The following is a 7,933-nucleotide window of genomic DNA, read 5'->3' as shown; positions in this document are numbered from 1 at the left end:
CGTATGTACGTACGGGACGCTGTGTGATATACATGAACGCGGCGGTAAGCTCAAAAGGAGCCTTCTCAAGTCCGACGCACCCCGAGATCCAAGCCACTTGCAGCTATGCAACGTAATTTTCAGACCCCTTATTATTTGAGCTGCAGGCTATACACGATGCAACAGAAACTGTTGCCAACTTACCTAACATCAATGAAGCCCACATCTATACTGACATCCTCAGTGCAGTTAAGCATCTCAAACAAGTAACGAAAACATTGCGTATTTGTGAGCAGACACACAAAATTCACAATTCTACACGTGTGAATGTTACTGTCCACTGGGTGCAAGCAACTGGCCATGACCACAACAGTGACCTTGTGGGTCGTATTGCTCACTCTTTCTCGACACCCGCAACTCCTCCTCTTTTCCTTCCCTCTGACCCCCGCTCTGTTTTTATTGCCCGAAAATCCATCCTACGGCGTGACACGCGTGCCCTGATTCCCCCGCGTGTCTGCTCCCTTCCCCACAATCTTTCTCGTGTGGACGAAGTCTCTCTCCGGCGACTTCGGGCTGGAACGGCCCTTACACCAGCCGTCACTTGTGCTAGGGGTCAACCATACGAAGACATTGTCCAGTGTCGAAGTGCTCTGCTCCTGCATCTGCAGCAGATGCCTGTCATTTACTTTGGACGTGCCCTGGGTCAAAGGCAATTTGTGAAAGTGTTCTTAAAGGTGTGAAATTGAACAGTAATCAAGTAGAAGACTATGAAAGATGGATTATGGACAGCACATTTTATAAGCTTTATGAAATGGGCCTGCATGCTTATATATTTAACTCCATTATGACATTATGTCGCGTGGCAACCCAAGCAAGAAAAAAAAAAGGAAAGTTGTATTCTGGGGGAAATGGAATGGTTGTAAGTGTGCATAATGGCCACAGGGGAGCAGGTGGAGTCAACAAACATTGCGTACCTCTTAACTCGAGAGCACTGCATTCTTGCTCTTGAAAACGAGCTGACAACTGCTTTCTGAAAAAAAAAAGTGCTGATTTGATTTTTAGACGTTTAAATAAAACTAATGTTTTCTGTCATTCCACTGCCAAATGTTGCCTAATTCTTACTTTTTTCTGGTTTCTCCCTGAAAGTTGACTTAACGAGCGTTGTATACATAAAAACTAACATAAAATGGCACTTTATCACCTTAATCATCAATACTTGATAATCATAACTTCAGAACTTGTGCATTTGATCTTATAAAATGCAGATGCAGCATTTTTTAAAATGGAAATGCTACAATTACTATATTTCATTGTTTCAATATCAGCACGAAATTGCATACTAGGTATACAGGAATGCTTGGCATTGAATTACCTCATCCTTTTAACCTTGTTTCCTGAGTATAATTGTGTGCTGGAGTATAATTGTTAGTAAGTGGTAAAACAAACTTACATTCAGATACCATGTAAACTACTTGCTATGTACTACCGCTGTCACACTTAAATCCGAACATGGGAGTGAGCGGCCCGCATGACCGTCAGTGCCGCGAAGTGGCACCAGCTGGAATCGAGACAAGAGGTAGGTGCGCATCCGTTTAGGATTCGCATTTGCCGGCAGCTGCATGGTCTCTCGCTGAAGCAGTATGAACACGCTGCATCTGCACTGGGCCACAGTGATCCCAACGGCTGTCGCAACGACACAAAATAAAGGCTGATGATTAGTTTTTTATGCTAGCACTGCACTTCATGCTTGAAAAGGGAAGCCATGCAGTTAACCCTTTAACTTGCAAGATAAGAAAGACTTGACCTAGAATGGTTTTATTGCTTCAGTTCTTTACTTTGCTCAAATACATACCAATTGAAATATTAAACGGTTTCTCTGAAAACTAAGTGAGATACAGTAGGTCAAAATTATTGTTTACCAGGTTAACCAGGTCAACAAGGTAAATGTATGGTCCAACATGGTCTCTGGCACTTGCTATGACAAGATCAATGTGTGTTCTTGAGATGTACCTTTATGAAGTTAAGAAATAAAAGCTTGCTTAAAAAGAAAAAAAAATCGCATTGGCAAGAATATGACCCCCACGTGTGCAAAGATAATAATGAAGCCTTCAGGTTTTGTAACCAATACATCTGCTGCTGCTCACGCTCGACATTTAAGTGAATACCACTGTTGAGCAGGTACATAAATAAAGGTAAATTGAAAGGCACACTAATATTTGGGTTTGTTTAGTTTTTGCAGATACTTTTGTTAGGTCAACAATATTGTTGAGCTACTAGTTAAAGGGTTAAAAACTAAAAAAAAAAAAAACGAAGTGGAGTTATGGCCAGGGCCAGGTGGTGCAAGCTACTGAGTAAGGGCACAGTCACTGAAGTGAAAATATGAATGCACTAGACCCAAACCGCCAAAAGTACGTAGGGACAATGCCGACGCTGGACGAAAGGACAACTTCGCAAGACCCGGGAACGCCTTTTAATGATCTACGAGTTCACAGACGAGACGGAAATAATACGCAGGATTTGATACCGTATGGCCGGTTCCTCTCCCATTTCCCCTCCGGCTATTTTTATAGCGAAGCTTACTTTGCCTCATCCTTCGACTTTTCCACTGCTGCTGCTGTCGCTGTCTTGCACGCCGCGTCGGGCGGTGGGTGAGAGCTCACGGCACGAGTGCGGGAGACGAGATAGGAGACTTCAACCACGTTTCGGTAAAGCGAGGCCACAATGCCTTATGAAGCTCCCTGGGAAATGCTTTAATTAGGTGCGACCCTCTGCAGAAGCATTGCAGAAGCTACTGCGTTTGCCTCTGTGCTTACGCGCAACAGCAACTACAGACCAGGGAGGAGAGAGGGAAAATGTTAGAGAGGGAGTTTGGATCCTGTATCGACGTAGTTGGGAAACGGGTGATTAACCTTACCCCTCAGCGCTCGTGGCAGTTCACCTAACATCACATGGGAGAAAGAAAATGCGTCGTCAGAAAGCATTGCTCATTTGGGCTCTTTTTTGGTAAAGGAATGAGTGAATGAATGATACGTCTCTCTCTGTTCTCTGTACTACATGGACAAACACAAATGGTGCAGGCAAGGTGCAGGCATCACGACTGTCGTATGCCCTCAACATCGCCGCCAAATACCGTCAATGAACGAAAACAGCACAGAAAGCTTAGCTTCCATCGATTCCCACAGTACGTGGGATCTGCATAATTTTAAAAGCGAAGCTTTTCTTTGCTAGCCTCGCCGGGTTTCGTGACCGTGGGCGCTGCGCCCTGACTGTTCCCTTTCCGAACAGGCCAACCAATCGCAGCCGCGCGTGCCGCTGGGTTCCTTGCAGCACCGCCAGATGGCGCTCGCCTCCACGAATCTGCGGCGGCGCCGGCCGTGCGGGGGACAGAAAAAGAACCAGAAAGCTTGCCTTCGCGCATCTGCGGCTGCACGGTAATGAGGAAGTAAATGCTTCTTGCGGATAGAATGGAATCGAGTTGTGCTACTTACATATGCGCATGCTGCCTCTGAAACCACGATGCGTTCAGGGCGTCCGTCGTACTCGCTAGTAGTCGGCAACTCCGCTTAACAAACGGCTCGGTATAATTTGTGTGCGCCCGGGCTGGTGTGTGTGTGTGTGTGTGTGTGTGTGTGTTGTGTGTGTGTGTGGTGTGTGCGTGCGTGCGTGCGTGCGTGCGTGCGTGCGTGCGTGTACTCGTGTTTCGACTCTTTATACTTTCACACAAAGGTTCGCTGTATATAAATTCCAATTAGTTGGATCTGCTGCATTTTATAGTATATATTTATAACCCCTACTTTTATTCACTATTAATCTTTAATGTTATTTATGCTCCTGCCATCCCCTTTTCTACTTAGGCTAGTGAGCCCCCTGTCAATAAATTATCTATTCATTAAATGCGATAGCAATCATGCCGACGCTCGAGGCCGGCGTCGTCGGACTGCCATGGTACTGACACGCGGGCGTGGCCCGCGCGTGGAGAGAGGCCTCCGGAGACGTGCAGAAAGTTTGGCTGCAAAAGTGACTAAGCCTAGTGGCCGCACTGTCACGCTCTGCTATCGGCTCTGCCCAACGTTACTAGATGAGGTCAGTTGGAAAACTCGCTGGAAAAGGTGGCCCCAACCTGTCGCCCATTCGAGGGTGGCGCTCGCATTGACTTGAGACACCAAGACATTTGAGACACTTAAGACATACTTCCGGGGTACGTGGGTACCACTGCTTACATTTGGAAATGCGGTTGTTTGCTCGAAGTCGGGAGTACAATCAGGACTCGATGGCAACCAAAGGTCAGTGGGACGCCTCGCGTTGGGCGCCCACGAGAAGACTATTAATGAAGCTGTGCAGGGTGATATGGGCTGGACAAATTTTGAAGCAAGGGAGGCTCAGAGTAAAATTGATTTTGAAGAACGACTGAGGAAAATGGAAGAAAGTAGATGGGGTGCAAGAGTATTTAGGTATTTGTACAGCCAAAACATTGACTCACAGTGGAGGAAAAGAACTAGGAAGCTTGCCAGCAAATATGCGACCGGTATGGCCAGCAACATGGCAACAAAGAACGTCAAACGCAAGGTGAGAGAGGCTGAGACAAGGTTATGGGTGGCGGCAATGGAAAAGAAACCTGCCATGACTAACTACCTCAAAGGAAAAAGGGAAATCAGGAAAAAAACAATTTATGATAACTCAAAGGGAAGCTCCTTTTCGAAGCGAGATCAGGATGCCTTAGAACGCGCAGTTATAAAGCGAAGTACACCAAGGATGGAGCCGCATGTGCTTGCTGTGGTAAAGCTAGAGAAACGGTGGAACATGTTTTATTGGAATGTGAATAAATCTACCCAGCTGCAAGTCTAGGCTCCTCTGACCTCCTTGAAGTCTTTGGGTTCAGGGATAGCATGGGCAAAGTAAACATGTCAGCTGTAGAGATTAGTAAGAGGCGGTTGGAGGTTTTGTGGCAGAAAAGTTGGGAGACCACAAACAACGGAGACGTACAGAAACAGAGTTCCAGTAATGGTTCTGTAGCGGCCGCGAGAGGGCCACAACGTGCAGGCAAGGGCTAAAGCCCCTAGCAAGGGCGAGCAGCGAGCGCACCTCCGAACTGGTTGCACCCCGCGCCTCCGTCCTCCACTCTCCACCAATGGTGACGAGTGGAAAGGGCGAGCAGCCTCAAGGGCGGCTGAAGTAAAAGAAAAATAAAACCAGTTGACAGTTGGGATTCACGCCGTCGAGTCGTCTCTCTCTCTCTCCTCCGCGTGTACTCGCGTCCTAACAGTGGTGACCCGGACGAGGCTTAACGACAACCACATATAGATGCCATGGAGACTACAGCCGACGCACCAGCCATCTCCGCCGTCGACATTAAGCTGCCGCCATTTTGGACAGCCGACCCAGAACTCTGGTTCCTGCAAGTGGAATCGCAATTCGCCGCCCGACGCATTACTGGATGGATGGATGGATGGATGAGGCTGAACCCTTTAAATCGGGCGGTGGCATACGCCACCTAGCCATGGCTATTAACATAATTTGTACTTTGTGGTGGGTGAAATTTCACCCCTGCCTTAATTTTATCCACCAATCAGATAACCTCTGTTTGGTTATTTCTACCCGCTTAAAGTCTATTTTGCCTTCACTGTCCCTAAACCCCAATGCTTTGAAAAAATCAGCCCCGTTGCCTTGCACTGTAGGGTTAAGCCCCTTACAGAAAAGTACGAGGTGTTCAGCCGTTTCCTCTTCTTCTCCACACGCACAGCACAACGTGTCTATACCTTGGTACTTGACTCGGTACATCTTAGTCCGCAATACTCCCGTCCTGGCTTCAAACAACAAAGAGCTTCCCCTAGAATTATCGTAGATATTTTCTTTGGCAATTTCTTGCTTGAAAGTTCGGTATGTGCCCAGTGCTGATTTCGTCTGCATCCCTGTTTTCCACAGACCCCTCTCTGTTTCCTTAACCTTTTTCTTAACCACTGTTTCCTGGTTTGCACCCCTCCTGCAGTCCAAATATTTGATTGACAGTTTTCTGGTCAGCTTCCTCCATTTTGTATCAACATTCCTCATGTACAAATAACTGAAAACTCTCCTTGCCCACCGCTTTTCTGCCATCTCTCTCAATCGCTCCTCAAATTCTATCTTGCTGCTGGCTTCCCTGCCCTCGAATGACGTCCATCCCATGTCACCCTGTACCCCCTGATTTGGTGTATTTCCGTGTGCTCCCAGAGCCAGTCTACCTACCCCTCGCTGCTTAGCTTCCAACCTTGCTCGAACCTCTGATCTCATGCACAGGACCGCATTGCCGAAAGTCAAACTAGGGACCATCACCCCTTTCCAAATCCCTCTCACCACTTCGTACCTATTGTAATTCCAAAGTGCCCTATTTTTCATCACAGCTGCATTTCTGCTACCTTTAGCCGTCACATATTTTTCATGTTCCGTTAGGTACTCAGCCCCATTGTTTATCCACACTCCAAGATATTTGTACTTATCCACCACCTCCAGCGTAACCTCCTGTATCCTATGCTCGCTGCCCTGATTATCATTAAAAGTCATGACTGCCGATTTTTCTTTACTAAACTTCAAACCTAAGCTATCTCCCTCTTTACCACAGATGTCCATTAATCTCTGCAAGTCTTCCTTGCTGTCAGCCATAAGTACAATGTCATCTGCATACATCAGTCCTGGTAATGACTGTTTAATCCATTCTCCCTGCTTGGAATAGGAAAGGTTGAAGCCAAGTCCGCTCCTCTCTAATTTTTTCTCTAATCCTTGTAAATACAGCATGAACAACAGAGGTGACAGAGGGCACCCCTGCCTAAGCCCCTGCTGTATCTCTATAGGCCCAGATACCTTGTTTTCCCATTTTATAAGCACCTTGTTACTTTTATAGATATCTTTTAAAAGATTTCTTACTCCATCTTCCACCTCTAGAGTGCCCAGTATGTCCCACAAATCCTTTTGGATTACACTGTCATATGCTCCCTTGATATCCAGAAAGGCAAGCCATAGGGGCCTGTGTTCCTTTTCTGCTATTTCAATACACTGTGTCAATGAGAACAGATTATCTTCTAACCTTCTTTGTTCTCGGAACCCATTTTGTAGTTCCCCCAGCACCTCCTCGCTCTCCACCCATGCCTGCAGTCTGTCCTTTATAATCTGCATCACCACCCTGTAAACCACTGACGTCACTGTTATGGGACGGTAGTTGTTTATGTCGGCTTTGTCCCCCTTTCCCTTGTATATCATGCTCATCCTGCTCAGTCTCCACCCGTCAGGGGCTTTACCGTCCATTATCATTTTGCTCACTGCCTCTCTTAATGCTTTCTTAGATTTTGGGCCCAATGTCTTTATCAACATAATTGGGATGCCATCAGGACCTGTCGACGTGCTACTAGGAACCCTCTTCTCTGCCCTTTCCCACTCGCTTTGTGCCAGTGGAGCCACTGCACTGACTAGTCCATCCTCACCTGATTGAGCACATGCTATGTTTCGTTCTTTAAATTTTTCTGTCATCATTGTTCTTATATGTTCCATTGCCTCATCTCCCTCTAGTCGAACACCTTGAGCTGTAACTATAAACCTCTGCTCTAGACTAGTCTTATTACTCAAGGAGTTGAGATGTTTCCAAAATTTCTTTGCTGCTTTTCTATCCTTTTTGTTTACTTCTGACAACCATTGGCTCCCCTTTCTTCTGATCTTCTCATTGATCAAATTGGATGCTTCCCTTCTACAGCTTAAGAAGTTGTTCCATTTTCTGCCTACATCAGCTTCTGGTTCACCCCTCTGCTTTGAATATCTGTGTTCCCTGGATGCTTCCTGGCGTTTCTCTATGGCCTTCTTAACCTCCTCATCCCACCAGCTCTTGGGTTTACGTCTTCTGTTCCCTTTTGTCCTGACTCGTACCTTAGTAAGCTCTAGCTCAAATAGTCCTGTTAAATTTGCATATGTCCATTCTGTTTTTGTGTCCTCT

The sequence above is a fragment of the Dermacentor silvarum genome, chromosome 1, assembly GCF_013339745.2.
Source record: "Dermacentor silvarum isolate Dsil-2018 chromosome 1, BIME_Dsil_1.4, whole genome shotgun sequence".
In the NCBI taxonomy this organism is placed as follows: Eukaryota; Metazoa; Arthropoda; class Arachnida; order Ixodida; family Ixodidae; genus Dermacentor; species Dermacentor silvarum.
This window is presented reverse-complemented; position numbering follows the sequence as displayed.